The sequence below is a fragment of the Protopterus annectens genome, chromosome 3.part0 (genome assembly GCF_019279795.1).
Source record: "Protopterus annectens isolate FY-2018-M chromosome 3.part0, PAN1.0, whole genome shotgun sequence".
NCBI lineage: Eukaryota > Metazoa > Chordata > Ceratodontiformes > Protopteridae > Protopterus > Protopterus annectens.
Window position 1 is genome coordinate 944,045,644 of NC_056731.1, and position 18,842 is coordinate 944,064,485.

Sequence of the window (18,842 nt, forward strand, 5' to 3'; positions counted from 1 at the left end):
TAGCTATGCTATATAACAATGGTAAAACCTCTTCAGACCCAGCTTCATATAGATCCATTTCAATTTTAAACCATGATTATAAAGTGTTTATGCCTATGTTACCCAAACGAATGGTAACAGTATTGCCAGAATTGATAGATATGTATCAGTGTGGTTTTGTGGAGGGAAGGCAACCATTTGACATTAACAGAACAATGATAATCCAGAGGGAAATAGAATAAAATACCTATGTCGTTGGTGAGTCTTAATGCAGAGAAAGCATTTGACAGGGTAAGCTGGGATTTTATGAGTAGGGTTTTGGAAGCATTTGTATTTCCTGATACAATAATAAGGTTTATTAGGAGGATATATTAGGGATCAGAGGTGAAATTTAAGGTGGGTAGGTTCCTCTTTGATCATTTCTGCTTGTTCTTTGCACTATATTTAGAACCATTGGCAAAGAAAATAAGAGACTCAGAAAATCAAGGATATAATTAGTATGGTAGTCAAGAAAAGCTGGCGCTATTTTCTAAAAAGGACATTTCAGTGTTGTGGAACATTTTAAGACAGTTTCAAATCTTTTTGGAATACCAAATTAATGAAGCTAAAACAAAGGCCACAGCTATAAATTATGTACCCATACACAAATTGGTTCAGCAATATCCATACTTATGGGGACATGATAAAATTAAGTACTTAGGAGTGGGTCTATATTATATCACAGAACGCTTAAAAAAGCGAACGCTGATTGATCGACCTGATTTAAGCGAAAGCTTACAATCTCGAACTGTCAGATCAGCGATTTTTTTTCCCAGGGAAAAAAATGACTGATCCAAAACACATACACACAACACAAGCACACCAAACAAACAGAAATCCACACACATACACCTAAAATCTGATACCTAACCCTACACTAAACTATGCACACACCACTAACTACCCACTTACCTTAACCCAGACCCTAACCCTAAGGTCCATCACTATCGCACACTCACCTCACCCGCTCCCTAACCCTAACTCACTTAAATCCACCCTAACCCTCATGTCCACTCAATCGCACACACACACCTAACCCGAGCCCTAACCCTAACTCACCTAAATCACCCTAACACTCACATCCACACAATCGCACACTTACCTGAATCCGACCGGTAACTTTCCACCATAACACTGAAAATACCGAAGCAACAGAAACGGACAACCAAATTCTTTCTCTAGGAAAAAATTCAAGTTTCTGCTGCTTTGCTATTTTGCAGTTTCGTGAAGATACGTTCGATCAATCAGCGTTCGCTTTTTTAAGCATTCGAGGATATAATATAGACTCTTAGGAGTATGGATTAAGAATGATTCCAGTGTGTCAGCTAAGGATATATGGGAAGAGACTAATTTATATAGATATGCATAGTAAGATACAAACAGGTAAAAAGTTTTTGGTCCATTTAATCTTATACAAAGGTCAGGCATATTTTTATCAACCAGAGGAGAAGTTATGGATAGCAATTAATAAAGAGCTGAAGGATTTTATCTGGGAGGGGAAGATGACAAGTGTCAAGTGGGGTAATCTGATTCTTCCAACAGAACAAGGCAGATTGGGATGACCCGATTTGAAGGGGTATTTCAGAGTTAACACCAGCAGAAACCTATAATTCAATGTGGAATGGGGATGATGATGAAACAGAGGGGGAGCTCAAGAAACAAGGTGAGACTGGGATTTTGGATGCAGATTTTTAAGGAGAATAATGATAATCATATAGAATATTATATACATAAAATACCAGAAAATATTCTAAGAACTAAGTGAAGACAGGAATGGAGAAAGGAGACTCTGCCGATAAGGATGACTGCAATTAGGGATACAGACAACAGGCAAGAAGGGCCTGGAATTTATTGGAGAAAAATGACAAAGGAACCAAGGTATTAGAAGCAAATAACTAGAATGGGAAAGGTAATAGCATGGGAAGACACCACAAATTTATGGACTGCAGCTTAGAGATTGCTTTCCCTATCAAGGACTGATATCAGAGTATAGGCAAAGAGAAAGAAATGGGGGGTCCTAAACAAAAGACCAGCACTGGTAGAGTTTTTAGTAGAATCTAAAACAGAAGCTGCTGTTAAAAAAGAATAATTTGTGTAGAGTGTATAAAATATTGCAAGTACACTCCAGATATTTTTTCCTCAGGTAGACTGCAAATGTGGGAGGTGTGATGGGGAAAAAATAAGTAATTGGGAACACATTTTTTAGGAGTGTAATGAGTTGGTAGACTTTAAAGATTCCCTGTAGACTACTCTATCAGAGATTCTGGATGAGTAGTTTATCTAGGGGAAATGATTTTCTGAGCTATGATACAGAATCAGAATTGCCGAAACATAGTAAAGCTTTTCCCAGTCTAATTGTGGTGGCTGCCAAAACAGGAATTACTAGAAAATGCAAATCAAAGTAAAAAAATGTACTAGAAGTAGTGAATATTGTAAAAGAGATAATACAACTGGAATTGGATCTTTAGAAAAGGGTAGGAGCAAATTACGTAGGAAAAAATTGAACTGTGGGAACAATACATACAGGGGAGGAATGAGGTTTAAAAGAAGGCAGGATTTAAATGTGTTTGACGGACAATGATTGGGTAGACTTTAAGTTATGTATAATGTTTGCAACTTAAATTATGTCAGTGTGGTTTGTGGTGTATAATGCTTCCAGCTAATGTTTGTTTTCATTTATATAAATATATGACTGCCTATGTCATAAGTGATAGTTTAATAAATATATTTATTGTTTAAAAAAAGTTATTGTTAGAAATGGAAAGACTGAGATTTGAAACAGTATATCATCATGCATGTGTTGCAACTAGATCTATAACTACTATTATTAAAGTGTGCTGAGATGTAATTTATATAGATTTCAGCCTTTGATAGAGTCCTACACAAAACACTGGTCAATAAATTAGAACTAGGTATTAATGTAATTTTGATAAGATAAATAGCTGCATGGCTTACTAACAGAACATGGCAAATGTCGTACAGCAATTGGGCAGGTGAAATTCTAGGCCACAGTCAGTATGTCCAACAGGTCTGTCTTAGGCCTATACTTGTTTAGGTTTTACCTTCCAGATCTACCTTTTTCATCCGAGGTGTCAATAGTTTGTATGCAGATAACTTGAAAATGGCTAAACTGAGAGGGCATGTCTGTAAAACAGCTTGACTAAATTGTCTATTTGGGTGCAACAGAATACTATGCTGATAATTGCATTAAAAACTGGAAGACATAGACTGAAGGGTGAATATTTAATACAGCACACAGTGACTGAATCTGTAGATTCATTTAAGGACCTGGGTATATGGGTCGATCCAGCTTTGTGCTTTTCTGATTATATCAGCCATTTGGTTAATGATAGTTATAAAACTATAGGCTGTCTAAAAAGATTTATAAAGTTTAATAAATCAGAAATGAAGAAATCAGATGTGTAAGTCACATTAGACTTAAAATAAAGTATGGAATAATAATATAGAAACATATATATATTTTTTTTCAATAATCATTTTTTATTATTTTTCACAACCATATTACAAATTCACACATTATATACAATATATACAAAATGCTTCCATTGGTTAATTTCACATATATATCAACCTCATGTATTGATCAAAGGTACAGCACTCACAATCAAAAGGAAAATAATAAAAAAAAAAAAAAAAAAAATCCAACATTAACACATCCAAGCCAACAATCTGTCTTTTCTGTACATTTTCTCTCTAATCTAAGGTTGATTTAGACTATATTCTGGTTCCGAGAAAAAGTGGATAGTAACCTCTTAAGCCAAAATAATATTAAAAATTTGCTCCCAGATTTTATGTTGTTGATATTTTTCTTGTGATCACTAATTAACAGTTTATGCGCTAAGATGTGTTTTATTGCCAACAATCTGAAATTTTCCCACGATGTCTGGGCTGGGTTCAACCAATTTGTGGCTATATATAATTTCATTAATAGGCAAATATTCATAATTACAATCGTTTTTGATTTATTTAGATTCTCCAGGGGAATATGAAGAATCATAAACTCCCAAGAGAGTGTTGAATTTTGGTAACCCATTTTTGTAACTGCAATTTTAATGAATTCCACAATTTATAAATGCACTTACAACTCCAGAACATGTGAAGCAAATCTGCTGTCTGATCAAAGCAATGTGGGCATATGGGTGAATTCTTCGCAACAAATTTGTGCAAAGTGAGACAGTATAGTATGCATTGTTAAATATCATCAGCTGCGTAAATACCAATTTCTGAAGGGATACGGACTTTAATGTTAATTTAAATGCCTCCAATATCTTATTGTCGTCTGGGAATATCAATTTCTCTCTCCAGTAACTCAATAAAAGAATATAATTATTATACTTCCTCTCTTTTATCAATTTATATGCTGCGGTTATATATTTTCTATCCTGCAACAGCGCTTCCCATAGATTACGAGAAATGATTAAATCTTCCCCTTTCATTTCAAAGTTGTTAAAATAGTTTATAACCAAGTCTTTTAGCTGTCTTACTATAATTAAATAGGAAATAGAGAGTTCTATTTCTTTTAAAATATCCTGTACTGGTACTCCTAGAAAAGGATATAAATTGAGTACAGTTAACTCCATGATTAAAGGGAATTTCTTTAGATCAATCAATTGACCACCAATTGTTAAATTTGGGTTCCTATGAGACGGTTGGAAATCCATCATATCTTTTAGTAAATTTAAGGAAGTGAAAAGAGTTTGAATTGCCGTTACATAACTTTTGATGTGCTCCATTAGCTTATATTTACTCATTGTCCAATTATTTAAAAAGAGTAATGCTTTAGCGTTGACTCCCACTTCATTTATATGCTTGTACGTTAAGAGCACCCATTTGGGTGTCCATTTTCTATTATCACTATCGAAGTAAGACGTCTTTAAAATCCTATTGGCCTGAATCACTAAATAGTACATTTCGAAATCCGGTAATTCCAGCCCCCCCCCCCTTATTTTTTGGAGCCATCAATTTTTCATATGAAATTCTCGTCTTCCTAGGTTCCCAAAGAAATCTTCCCAATCTTATATGAAGCTGTTTGAAGAATGTTTTGGTAATTCTGAGTTGTGCAGCTCTAAAATATATAACATTCTAGGAAGAACATTCATTCTTATGATAGCTGCTCTTGCCATCATCGGTAACTTCAATCTACTCCATCTTTCAAGATCCAATGTTATTTGATCTGTAGTTGACTTACATTGTTAATAAAAAAATCTCTATTTTCAGTTGAGAAGACAATTCCCAGATATTTTATCTTTTCTTCCGTCAATACTTGTCCTATTAATGGTAGCATTGAAAAGGTGTGGGTGTCTTTAATGGGAATATTTTAGATTTTTAAAATTTAGCTTGTAATTGGAAATTCTCTCAAAGATTTCTATTGCAGCTAATATTTTTTCAGTATCGGAAACAGGTGTGGTACAATATATGTTTAAATCATTTGCATAGGCAGCCATCCTAACCTTTATTCCATACAGTACAGGAGAATTATAAAAAACATTTTGCTTAAGGTGTAAAAATAAAGGCTCCAAGTAAAGATTAAATAAGATGGGAGATAATGGGCAGCCTTGTCGGGTACCATTTATGATTTTTATCCTATTCGAGCATTTGTGATTTATAAATAAATTTGTGTATGCATTTCTATATAGTATCCTTAACATTGAGATAAACTCCTGCAGTATATTAAAATAAGGTAATGTATCAAATAAATAATCCAAATTAACCCTATCAAATGCTTTCTGAGCATCAATAATTAGGGCATACAAATTCAGGTTTTTATATTTCGCATAAGAGATTAAGGTATGGAGCATTAAGGTATTATCCGTGGTCTGCCTCTTATCCATAAATCCCGCCTGTTCCTCTGATATTATTGGGTTTATTACCTTTTTCAGCCTACTCGCCAGAATGGATGTCATGATTTTCATGTCCATAGTCAAAAGTGATATAGGCCTGTAATTATCAGGATTTTTGGAATCACCTTTCTCTTTTAATATCAGAACTGTCCTTGAGGCATTAAAATGAGGATCATTAATTCTATTTAGAGTGATATAATTAAAAGTCTGTGACAATACACTGCTCAAAATCTCACTAAAAGATTTGTAGAATTCCGAGGTCAAACCATCTGGGCCTGGGGCTTTGTGAGGCTTCAGTTTCTTGATTGTTTCGGACACCTCCTCAACTGTAATCGGTTTGATTAAATCTCTATGAAATTCCTTGTCAATATTAGGGATAGTGATTCTCTGTAAAAAATCTTTTCTGTCTTTATCTTGCAGGAGTGTCTGCTTCTCACCATAAATCTGATTAAAAATTTTTTCAAAGGTCTTCATGATATCCGCCTTGTCAGTATATGTAGTATTATTATAGTGTATTTCAGTAATTAATCATGTTGATTTCATCTGGTTAATAATACGAGCTAATGCTTTTGAGGGGGTTTGAATATGATTTGCATATTTAACTAAATTTCTTTGTTCATAAAGTGACAAATTTCTATTATGAAGTAAAAATAGTTCTTTTTGACATCTTAATAGCTCAGTTTCTGTCTGTTCATTATAGTTCCTCATCAAATCTTGGTCCAGTAATTGAATTTTAGTTTCTAAATCCAATTGAGTCTTCTTTGTAATTTTTATAATATGTAGCTTTTGTATAAATAGTCCTCTTAGCTGCGTTTTAGTTGTAGCCCATTCTATATCTATTGGGTGTCTATTTTGGGAAATATTATTTAATGACTGTTTAAGTATCTCCTTGACTTCCATTAATATATCTTCCTTGGATAGTAAATATGGGTTCAAGGACCAATTATACCCTCGAAGCCTCTTAGTATCCATATTACTACTGTTTAAGGTTAAAGTTATCTTTGAATGGTCTGAGAGTTGTCTGACTTGATTAGAAACACTAGGGTCAGCTGAGATCAACACCTCTGAAATTAAGAACAAGTCAATTCTCGACCACATTTTATGGCAGGTTGAATAATAAGTAAAATTCTCTGCTTTCCCTTGTGAGTGTATGTGTTTAAAAGGGTCATAGAGTTTGAAATCCATTTTCAATTCTTTCAATGCTACCATTGCCTGTTTATTGAATGCTGAAGAAGCACCCAACTTGTCTAATTTAGGATCTTGATAAGAGTTCCAGTCACCTCCCAACACTATATAGCAATTATTGTATGACTGTAAAATGGAATAGATTGAAGCTATGAAATGATGCTGATTAACATTAGGGGCATATACACATATTAGTACTATAAGTTTATCATAACATTTGGATGTGAGAAGGACCAAACACCATCTACCCTCCTGATCCATTTTCACATCCCTAATATCTCCCTGAAAGTGATTCTTAACTAAAATTGCCACCCCTGCACTATTTGTTGTTCCTTCCGCCGTCACAATCTTCCTAACCCATTTCTTATCCTTCACTGACTCCCACTGATCATTAGTCATATGCATTTCTTGTAATAAAATACAACATGCTGATGATTTGAGAAACAAATGAAAAAACAGCTTTCTTTTTTCATGTTCTGGAGTCCTTTGACATTCCAAGATTCTATTATCCACATTTAACGTTCATTAGAAATATAACTCGATATCTAATCTCTTTGAGCAACCTTAGAATAACATAAGTTGGCATATCATCAATTGTATGGAAGCAAAACTGCCATCCTATCCCTACCCAGTGCCTACCCACGATTCCTCTGGACCAGGATGAACATAGGTTTTTTACATTACTGGAAACCATCTGAGTAACTAATCTACTAATTCTATTATTTAACAATGAAACCCCATGCAAAACCTACAACAACTACTTCTCGTCTACAAAGCCTAATTCTGACATTCCCTACTAAACACTACTTATAGGTAACTACAGCTCTGTACATATTTATGGATATACAAATAAACTAATTGTACCCTGAGATTCTAATGTACTTCAATTCACTTCAGCTTTATATTCAGCAATAGCAAATAACATTCTAATTTGTTGTTCTATACAGTATTAAATATTAGTTGACATAGAAAGCAGACAGTTATTTAACATTTCCTAACATCCTGTATCTACTGAATAAAATGATCTAACTACTTTAATCTGCTTTGTTCTTCCCCTACAACTTACCTACTAACATATTAATATTGAAAACCAATGCAGTTCAAAATAAAACTATAATGGCACTTTCATTTGTAATAACCATATGTGAATACCAAGGGGTTAAAATAAAAAAAAGAGAAAAAAAAAAAGCATGAAGGGAGCACAGCAAAAGGAGAAGAAATAAGAAAAAATGCCTTAAATTACACATAAAAAAAATAACTTCTTTTATCTTCTTTTATTATTATATGCACATTGTTTAAATCTGATCAACTAACCATTTTGACATCATTTATCAGTTAGAAATAATACCACCTATCTACAGGAATAAAGGAAAGGAGTAAAGAGAAGGGAGATATAGGAAAAAAAAAAAAGAGAAAACAAATATATATAAAAAAAAACTACAGTACCTTATTCTGCCACTACACATAACCATCTCCTTTTTTAATATACAATGCATTTCCACAGCTTTTACCTGCATCACTTTGACTTCACACACTATCTTACAGTCCTTTTCCTGCAAAATAAGTCCAAACAGGTTTCTTTTTACTTCGCCAGCAGTTCCTCTTTCTTCTCAGCTATTTAAACTGTAAAGGCAGTTCAATCAACTGAAACTACGAGATAAGATAAGAAAATAAAATTCCAGGCCTGCTACAAGAAACAGAACAGACAAAGGATTTTAAAGCCTCAGATTGTCATAAATGAAACATCCCATTCTCCCTGGTGCTGCAGAAAGCCAAAATGGACTGTTCACATTTCTGAAGATGGGAGAGCCTTAAAAATCTTCAAAAAAGTAGGTCTTGCTTCTTTCCTTGTGCTTACAGAATATTTAATGCCATCCACAGTAAAAATTAGGTTATTAGGATATTTCATTTGAAATCTGATATTTTTGTCAATCAGAAACTTACAATATGGAGCCAGCATTTGTCTAGATTGCCTTATTTGTGTTGGTAAATTCTGTGCTATAGAAATGTTATTATTTTGCCACATTATAGATCCACCAGATTTTTTAATAGTTAACAGTACTTTGCTCACATCTTGGTAGTTCAATATTTTAACATAAACAGGTCTGGGGATATTTGAAGCTTGAGATTCTCTGTATGCTCTATGCGCCCTTTCTATGACCATCTGCTTAACAACCTCAGAGTCCTTGAGCAGTATTTGAATATTTGTGTAATAGAAGTGATCAGGTCATTATATTGAATAGATTCTGGGATCCCTCTAATGATTATATTGTTACGTCTGGATCTTGCTTCCAAGTCCAGAATTTTATTTTGCATCATTTGAATGTCAGTTCTATGTGTCTCTGTTCTTTTAGTGAGCATTAATATATTGTCTTCATTGGTAGCAATTCTAGTTTCTGCTTTCTCCATTCTTTCGAGAATCCGATTACATGTGTCACTAAATGAAAGTGTTTGAGATGTTAGCTCTTTTAAGGCATCCTGTATAGGTAGCAATGCTGATTTGATTTCTTCCATTGTGACCTGTTGATCAGATTTTGTTGATGGCCCTGTTTTTGCAGTCTCTTGCTGTTTGATAGTTTTCTGTCTCTTGATTAAAGATTCTTTCTCCGGTGATTGCAAAACTGACAGCTTGGTTTTGGAAGTTGTAGTTTCCATATTTTTGTCCTCCTTTGACATTTCGAAATTCTGCATGAAGATTTATTTCCCAAAGAAAAGTTACAAAAGTGAGATCAATCAGTCCTTTATTTGGTGCTCTGTTCAGAGTCAACCTGACAATCAGATCCAATCCTGCTATTACCAAGTATTTTTTTTCGATTTTTCTTTCTCAGAACCAAAAGTGACTTCTGGTCAATTAGTAATAACTGCCAATTAGTTTGTTTACTCTAAGTATAACTCCACAGGGTTGATTTTTTTCTCAGGTATTTGAAGAGCTGAAGTACTGCAGTGCTTATAGAACGGCAGCCATCTTTGTTCCCAATATAGAAACATATTAAGAATGCTACCATGAGCAAATTGAAAAGAATGCAACAGAAATATACCAAGGGCATACATGAATGTGAAAAATTAAGTTATTATAAAAGATTAAAATATCTCAACTTGTACAGTGTTTTATATCAATATTTAAGAAGAGACCATATTCTGGTACATAGGGCATTTAGAGACAGTTATAAAATTTTAGAGTTCTCAAAGAGTAGTAGAGAATCATCAGACTACTTGTGTAAGAGATTGTATAGGAATAAGAAATGTTCTAAATGATTTGTTGAGAGACAAGATGATGCATGGAATGTATCACCAAATTATTATTAAAGCAAGTGCAATTTTAGATATGCTTAAGAACAACGTGGGCACTTATTATGGGAATTGTTTTTTCTGATACATTGGCAGGCTAGAAAGACATTATTGGCCATGTTTGAAATATTTGTTTATATATATATATATATATATATATATATATATATATATATATATATGTGTGTGTGTGTGTGTGTGTATATATATATATATATATATATATATATATATATATATATATATATGTATGCATGTACATATCTGCAGACTGCCCATGCATGTCTTGGGGATTGTAGCATAAGTGAGAGTAACCATAATGTCCACGTGTTCCTTCAGAACAGAATGTGACAGAAGACAGACTGAGCAAAAAATAATCAAATTCCCATGAATGGATGTTACAAAAAGGAGACCACAATTGACTTGACAAGTTGATGGGGTGTACCAGATGCAGACTTGTTTGCCTCACATTTGAGTAAGTATCGGAGACAGTTTTATTCAAGGCTAGCATCTCCAGAAGTATAGAAGACAATGCCTTGTCCCAGAATTGGACAGGTTGGTTTCTGCATGCTTTCCTCCCATACCCTTGATACCCAAGGGTACTGACAAATGTAGAGGAGGAGAGCCTAAGACTTATTCTAATAGCTTCTTGTTGACCAAGGCAGCACTGGTTCCCTCTTCTATACAATCTGACAAAAGTAAAATATAAAGTTCTTCCTCAGCAGCCAGATCGTTCTTCTTCTGAAACTGTATCTACAATGAAATGTTTTTCAGTGTGCCAAAATGAAATCCCCATTGCTCAGCAAATGTGTTATGATTTGTTGCAGTTGGATATTCCCCAGTCAGCAAATGTACCTCCTATTTTATCTGCTTTAGAGAACTGGATGGCACAGTGGTGCAGCGGTAGCGCTGTCACCTCACAGCAAGAGGTTCTCTGGTTTGATTCTCATCTGGAGTCCCTTCTGTGAGGAGTCTCCATATCCTCCCTGCATTCATATGGGTTTTCGCCAGTTATTCCGGTTTCCTCCCACATTACAAAGACATGCATCTGGGGTGTTCCTTCCCGAGTCTCTGCTGAAAATGGGCTTTGTTCCAAGTCAGAGTTTCCCAGTAAACAAATAATAAATAAATAAAATAAAATGTTTTTCTCATAGCTTACAGTTTACCAGAGTATCCACCTGGCTCTCAGGTGTCCATTGTGTTTTATATTGTACCTCAGACTCTCAAATATTTGTTTGCTCACCCTATAACAGACCCTGCAGTGATTTCCTTATCCCAGCATTTTTCAGCAAGACAAATTCCTAATATGACCACCATTCCCTCTGACAAGGATGAGAAAGCTTTTGACACATTTGGGAAGGATGTACTCTTCTGCTAATTTAACATTCAGAGTTTTAAACCGCCAGGCTCATAATTTTTCGCTTTTGTCTTTTGAGAACATGCAAAAGGTAACTGTTAACTTTTCCTTTTCTGATGTGAAAAATTCTTTGAATGCCTCATTAGTATCTGATTCTCATGTAATTAAAGATTCCTTAATGTGTTATTATGATGCTGCAGATACTGCCTCTAAGGATGCTGCTTCTGGGTCACTCATGATAAGATTTGCTTGGTTGCAGTCTCAAAATCTTTCTGAAGGTGTTAACACTGAAATTTTAACTTCTCTCCTGGATAAGAAAGTTCTGTTTGGCCCTTCAACAGCTGAGGTGCTTAAGATGTTTGATAAGAGGGAAAATTTCTAATAAGGAGTAACCCAAATATTTCACATTACCTTTTTTAAGGAGAACAAACATTTCCTTACACCACAGCTCCCTTTTTCAATTAGCAATTGAGCAGCAAGATTCCTTCAAACAGGATTGTAAAAAGTAATATCAAGGAGGCTCCAGAAAGAAAGGAAAAGCCTCTCAAAACAAAGAACAGTCCAAAGAGAATGACTATTGGCTTTTCCTATGTGCCCCCTCAACAATTTCTCCCTGAGTCTTCATCTTCCCATGTGGCACCAAACTGCTGTAGATGTTTGGTTCCGAGAATCATTCAACAAGTGTACACTTGGTCATGGGATTCCCTTCTTTCAGTATAACCCACATTTCCATGTGTCCTCCTCCTCTTGAACAACTGTTATCTTGGACTAGAGGGACAAATTATTTTATTCAAGGATTATTCTGGTGTCAAAGAGAGACAAGTGACTAGGAGGCATGTGCCAGACCTTTCTGTTCTCAGTCTTTCTGAAAAGGTTCCAAAGTTCAATCCAACATTCAAAACATTGGTATGGTAGTCAAAAAAAGCTGGTTCTGTTTGCAGATATTATTTTATACCTGATAAAACCAGAAAGATATTACAGTATTGTGGAACATTTTGTGACAGTTTCAAATCTTTTTTGGCTACAAAATTAATGAAGCTAAAACAAAGGCAATATTGGTAAATTATGTACCCACACACGAATTGGTTCAGCAATATTTGTAATTATGGGGACATAATAAAATGAAGTACTTAGGAGTATGGATTAAAAATTATTCCGATGTGGCAACTAAGAATATGTGAGAAGAGAATAAACAAAAGATAATGCAGAAACTGAGAAATTGGAAGCTTTGTTATATGGATATGGATAGTAAGATACAAGCAGTCAAAATGTGTTTAGTCCCTTTAGTCTTATACCCAGGTCAGACATATTTTTATCAAACAGGGAAGAAGTTGTGAATAGCAATTAATAAAGAGTTGAAGGATTTTATCTGGGAGGGGAAAATGACAAGAGTCAAGTGGGATAAATTGATTCTTCAAGTAGAAGAGGGCAGATTAGGATTACCCAATTTGAAGAGGAATTTCAGAGCTACACAGTTAAGGCATAGCACAAGCAGAAAACTATAATTCAAAGTGGAAAGTGATGATGTTGAAACTGGGGGGGGGTACAAGAAACAATGACAGACTGGGATTTTGGATGCAGACATTTAAGGAAAATAACAATAATCATACCGAATATTATATCCATAATGTAGCAGAAAGTATTCTAATAACCAAGCCAACGTGGAAATGGAGAAAGGAGATTATGCCGATAAGGAGGGTCTACTTCACGTTGTCGTAAGCCGACAATATTGAGTCTGATATTGTTGGCATGACAATATCGAAAGTGAAGAACATTGTGCAAGTAAATGGAAATCTCCGTAAGGGGAGATTTTCATTTACCTCAATGTAGTGCAGTCTCAGAGTTGGTATATTTAAGTAGGAGTGGTATGGAGGGCACAGGGGGGCTTGCCCCCCTCCCTACACCTTTTTTTTTATTTGTTTTTTTTTACGTTAGTCAATGTTTTACTTAATCAATAAAGTTCGACCTTTATTGATTCAATTAATTAAACTTTCGATAACGTGATACAGATGCGATAAGAATTACTGCAATTAGGGATATAGGCAATAGGCAAGATGGGGCTGGAATTTATTGGTGAAAACTGGCAAAGGAACCAAGGTATTGGGAGCAAATAACTAGAGAGGGGAAGGTAATAGAATGGGAAGAGGTGAAGAATTTATTTGGACTGCAGGTTAGAGATTGCCTTCCCTATCAAGGATTGATATCAGAGTATAGACAAAGAGAAACAAATTGGGGGATCTTAAACAAAAGACCAGCACTGGTAGAGTTTTAGGAGAATCTAGAGCAGAGGCTACCATTAAAAAAGGAATAATTAATAGAGTATATAAAATATTGCATGATAACTCTAAGAATCAATCAGAGGAGGTTATGAAGGATTGGGAAGAGAGACTGAAGAAGCAATTCACAAAGAAACAATGGGAGGATATATCTGTCTCTTAAATATGCAACAAAATCTAGAAGCTTTAGGATTTTTGCTTGGAAATGTTTACATAGATTATTTTTTATACCCCAGGTGGACTCCATAGAATTTTTCCTCAGGTGGGCAACAAATGTTGGAAGTATGATGGGAAAGAAATAGGTACTTGAGAAAAAAGGAGTGTGGTTAGGGTTACCACCTGTCCCACTTTAAGAGGAACAGTCCCTTTTTGGGCAGTTGTGTCCTGACCAAAAATATTAAAAATGGCAAATGTCCTGAGATTGTAGGACATAATTATGTCCCATATTTCATGTAATAGTTCCATAAAATAGTTATTTCTGTATGTAAAATACCTAAATGTTACAAGGAACAGAATAAGCAACTAAACTGCTACAAGAATAAGCTTTCATCTAGGCAAAAAAGTAATGTTCTATTCTTTGTACTGACCGTGGGTATTTGTCGGCCTGTAAAATCTGATGTGTGTCCCAAAAATGTCCCACTTTGGCCATTTGAAAAGGTGGCAACCCTAAGTGTGGTAGGTTGGTGGACTTAAAGGATTCCCTGTAGGATGCAGTGTAGAAGATGCTGTGTGGGCAGATTGGTGTGACGAAGGAGATGATTTTTTCTGAGCTATGATACAGAACCGGAATTGCCTAAACATGATAAGCCCTTGCTGTGTCTAATTATGATGGCTGCCAAAAAAAGCAATTATTCCAAAATAGAAATCAAAATCTAAACCAACTATATTAGAAGTAGTGAATATAGTAATGGAGATAAAACAACTGGAACTGAGATATTTAGGAAAGGGTAGGAGATAATTACATAGGAAAAAAATGAAAATTGTGGGAAAAATACATACGGGGAAGGAGTGAGGTTTAAGAGAAGGCAGGACTTAAATGAGGTATGTAATGTTTGACTGAAAATGATTGGGTAGATTATAAGTGATGTATAATGTTTGTAGCTGGGAATGTGTCAGTATGGTTTGTGATATAAAATGCTTGCAACTAGGATTGTGTCGTGTGGTTTGTTTTCACTTATATAAATTTATGATTGCTTATGTCATAAGTGATGGTTTAATAAAGATGTTTCTTGTTTAAAAAAAGGGTCAGGAATTGACTAATTTATGTAGTGTTGCTTAGGTTATATGATATATAGCAAAATATGTGAAATATAATGTTTCTTAATGTTAGTTTGTTAATACAGTTTGATTACTTTTGTATAAATGTAAATCTGCCTATGTCATAAGTCATAATTCAATAAAGGTGTTTAAAAAAAAAGAAACGGGCCTGTACGAAGCTGGATCTAATGGATCTACCCTTTTCAGGTATTATAGCTATCACTGCTTTCTTCCTGAATGTTGGTACGTCTCCTCTTAAAATACTGTTAAATGAAACCTTCCAAATCTTTATCCATTTTTTCCCCCAAGCTTCCAAGCTTTCACAGTAATACCATCTATTCCTGGGGACTTTCTTGTAGATTGGTTATACTTCACATTTTCTTTATCTCATCTCCTCCTATCCTAACCATTAGTAATTGAGCCTCCTCTCTCTCTCTCTCTCTCTCTCTCTCTCTCTAACCTTGGCATATTTAATTCTTCCATAAACATTTCCATTTGTATCTTTTCTTGATTTCCATATTTCTCTATTTTATACAGACTTTCATAGAATTTCTGAAGTATTTCTAATACCAATACAGGATCTCTTGTTACCTTTCTTATTATAGGCTACCTAAGCTTGGCAACAGCTCTTTCTACTTTCTGTTGCCTGAGTTATTGTGCTAAAAGTTTTTGTGCTCTAGTGTTATAATCAAAAAACAGTTGCTAAACAGCAATATTTCTAAATTTGTGTATATTATCGAGGTAATCCCTCATTTTCTGCTTAGCATTCTGCAGTTAAGCCTTTTCTTGTTCTGAGAGACTCCCCATAATCTGCAATACTTTAACATTTGTCAGTCCCTCTAAATAATTCTTGCTACTTATTAAGCATAACTCCCTTTCTTTTATTTCCGCCCTAAGTTTAAACTCCACCTTAATTTTATCCCACTCACTAGCTATATTTTCAGAAGTAATTTATATCCTTTTGAATAGCTTCTGAATAATCCCCACTACCCATTCCTTAAATTCCTTTCTTTTCAACAGATAGACAGGGAAATGCCAGTGTCTCATTTTTATTTCTTTACCCTGTGTTTTTATTTTAGTTATTATTGGCAGATTATCTAAAATAGTTATTGGGTGTGTATCAAACCATCAATTAAATTAACATGTTGCTGTGAAATGTAAATTCTGTCTAGCCTAGCCCAATTTTTATATATTAGGGAATAATATGTAAATTCACTCCAAACTCCTATTAACTGAATTCACATCTTCCACGCCAAATATTTTCATACATTTCTTCAAAAATCTACTCTCCTTTGTTATACTTTCCTTCTGGGCCCCCCAGACACATCTTCACAGCTGCAAATCAAATTCCAGTCCCCACCTACAAGTAATATACCTTGCTGAAAACTGATTATTTCTTCCAGAAATGTCTTAAGCTATATTATAGCAGTTTCCGGTGGAATATAAATACATGCCAGTATAATCCTTCTCCCTTGCCAGTAGCCCCTTAGCACTACAAATATGCCATTATTATCTTTTTATCCTCTTCTATCACTATTGGCACTCCTCTTGCAACTAATAGAAATACTCTTTTTTCCTTTGTCCCAGATATTCCACTGAATAACCATCCTGAAAACCTTTCTTTATCAAATACACGTTTAGTTCTTTCCAAATGTATCTCCTATAACATAGCTATTTGCAATCTACATTTTTAATATTGTTCACTGTTCTTTCTTTTTTGTATTTATCTTTGGGACCATTAACTTTTAAAAACATTATAGAAAGCATCATTGTATTAAAATGTTAGTATTCCAACCTTTTATGTATAACATCTTTTTTGTTAAATATCTTGTTCCAGCTTTTGTGTTACATTCATACACTTTTTGTCAGGTTGACCTTATACAATTGTTTCTTGTCATATCCATTTCACCCTATGTCACGTCTTGCAAAAATGTTTGTTTTATTGAAAGCCCTCAAAAAAATACCCCTCTAAAACCTATGAGTTTAATCATAGCACAAAACTATATACATCTTCAAATATTGAAGTTCTAACCTCCTAATAGGAACAAATGTCCAGAACTGACAGCCACACTCACAAACTTGAGTTAACCTAAAAGAAAGGTTATCAATGCTAAGATGCATGCCGCAGCCTGCACTTCCACTAAGTCCTAAATGGTTTTGTCTTATCTTTATAGCTATCCCAGCTGAGAAAAATCCTGAATGCTTTCATAAAACATTATCTCCTAGCCCAGCCAATCACTCTCCACCAGACTGTGACCAGCTTCCCTTTATCAGATTGTCCCAGAGAGGCAAGAGAACCAGACAGCCAATTTCTCATTATCAAATTGTCTCCATGGAGACATAAGAACCAGACAGTCAATTACTCTTTTATCAAATAGTTTTCATGGAGACATGAGAATCAGATACATAATTGCTACTAAGCATATATTAATTTGCTATAAAAAGCCTCATAATATTCAGTATTAATTTTCATTTACTTGCTTTCACTTAAAACATGTTACTAACTCAATCTAAGGTCCTTAATCTAGTCATTTTCCCATGCAAGAATAAAAAACCACATTAATTATTCTTTTGTCATGCTCTTTTAACCAGGCTTTTTTTACATTGCAGTGCCTACATTTCTTAAAGTTAAAGAAGAAAAAGAAAAGGGAGAAAGAAAGAAAGAAAGAAAGAAAGAAAGAAAGAAAGAAAGAAAGAAAGAAAAGAACAGCAGTACCTATTTGCAAACCTATTACACTTAAAAATAATTGAGAAAACTTTACTTTATCACATGAAAGAAAACTATACACAACAAAAATAGTATTTACTTACAGTTGACTTTCTCCCCTTTCTTCCCCTCCCCAAAGCATTTTTCCAAACATTAATGATATTAAGTAGGGCATATACTTTAGAGTTCCCCACAAGTCCAACATTTCCAGATTTTCTTGTTCTGTCATATTTCACAAATATAATTATTGCATTGTAATCACACATTAAGTTACTGGTTTCATTACTGTTCATCTCCATCTCCCAAATCCTGTCTCTGCTTCATTCCTAATGTACTCTTGATTATTTTAGTCAACTCTCATGCTCCCTTCCTCTCAGCAACATTTTCCATTGAAACAGTGAAAAAGGTTTCACAGGTACAGTCTTTCTGTGGTCTTTATTATCAGAACAAGAAGAAGCAGAATCCCCTTCTGTTTCACAGCTCTTTTTTTTCATTGGACAAACTTTTGTATTTCCTCCTTAGCATGCCCTTCATCAAAAAATGATTTTGTCCCTCCAGGGAAGAATACCTTGAAGACAGCTGGGTACAGCAGTTTGAATCTCATACCTCCATCTTGACATTCCCTTCCATTGACATGGAATAAATTTACTCCTCTTTTGCCTGATATATGATTAATCATTCACCACAAATACTCTGTTGTCTCCCACTATTAGTATTTTGTCCTTCTGCCACAATTTTGTCAGAATCAACTGCTTTTGCTGGTAGGATTAAATCTTTACTATTAAAGGTCTAGGTTGCTTTCTCATAGCCAGGTTTGGAGCATATGCATAATGTGCCCTTTCAACTAACAACTCCTGCTGTGGAATACCACTCCAGTTTCTTATCTGTGCCTT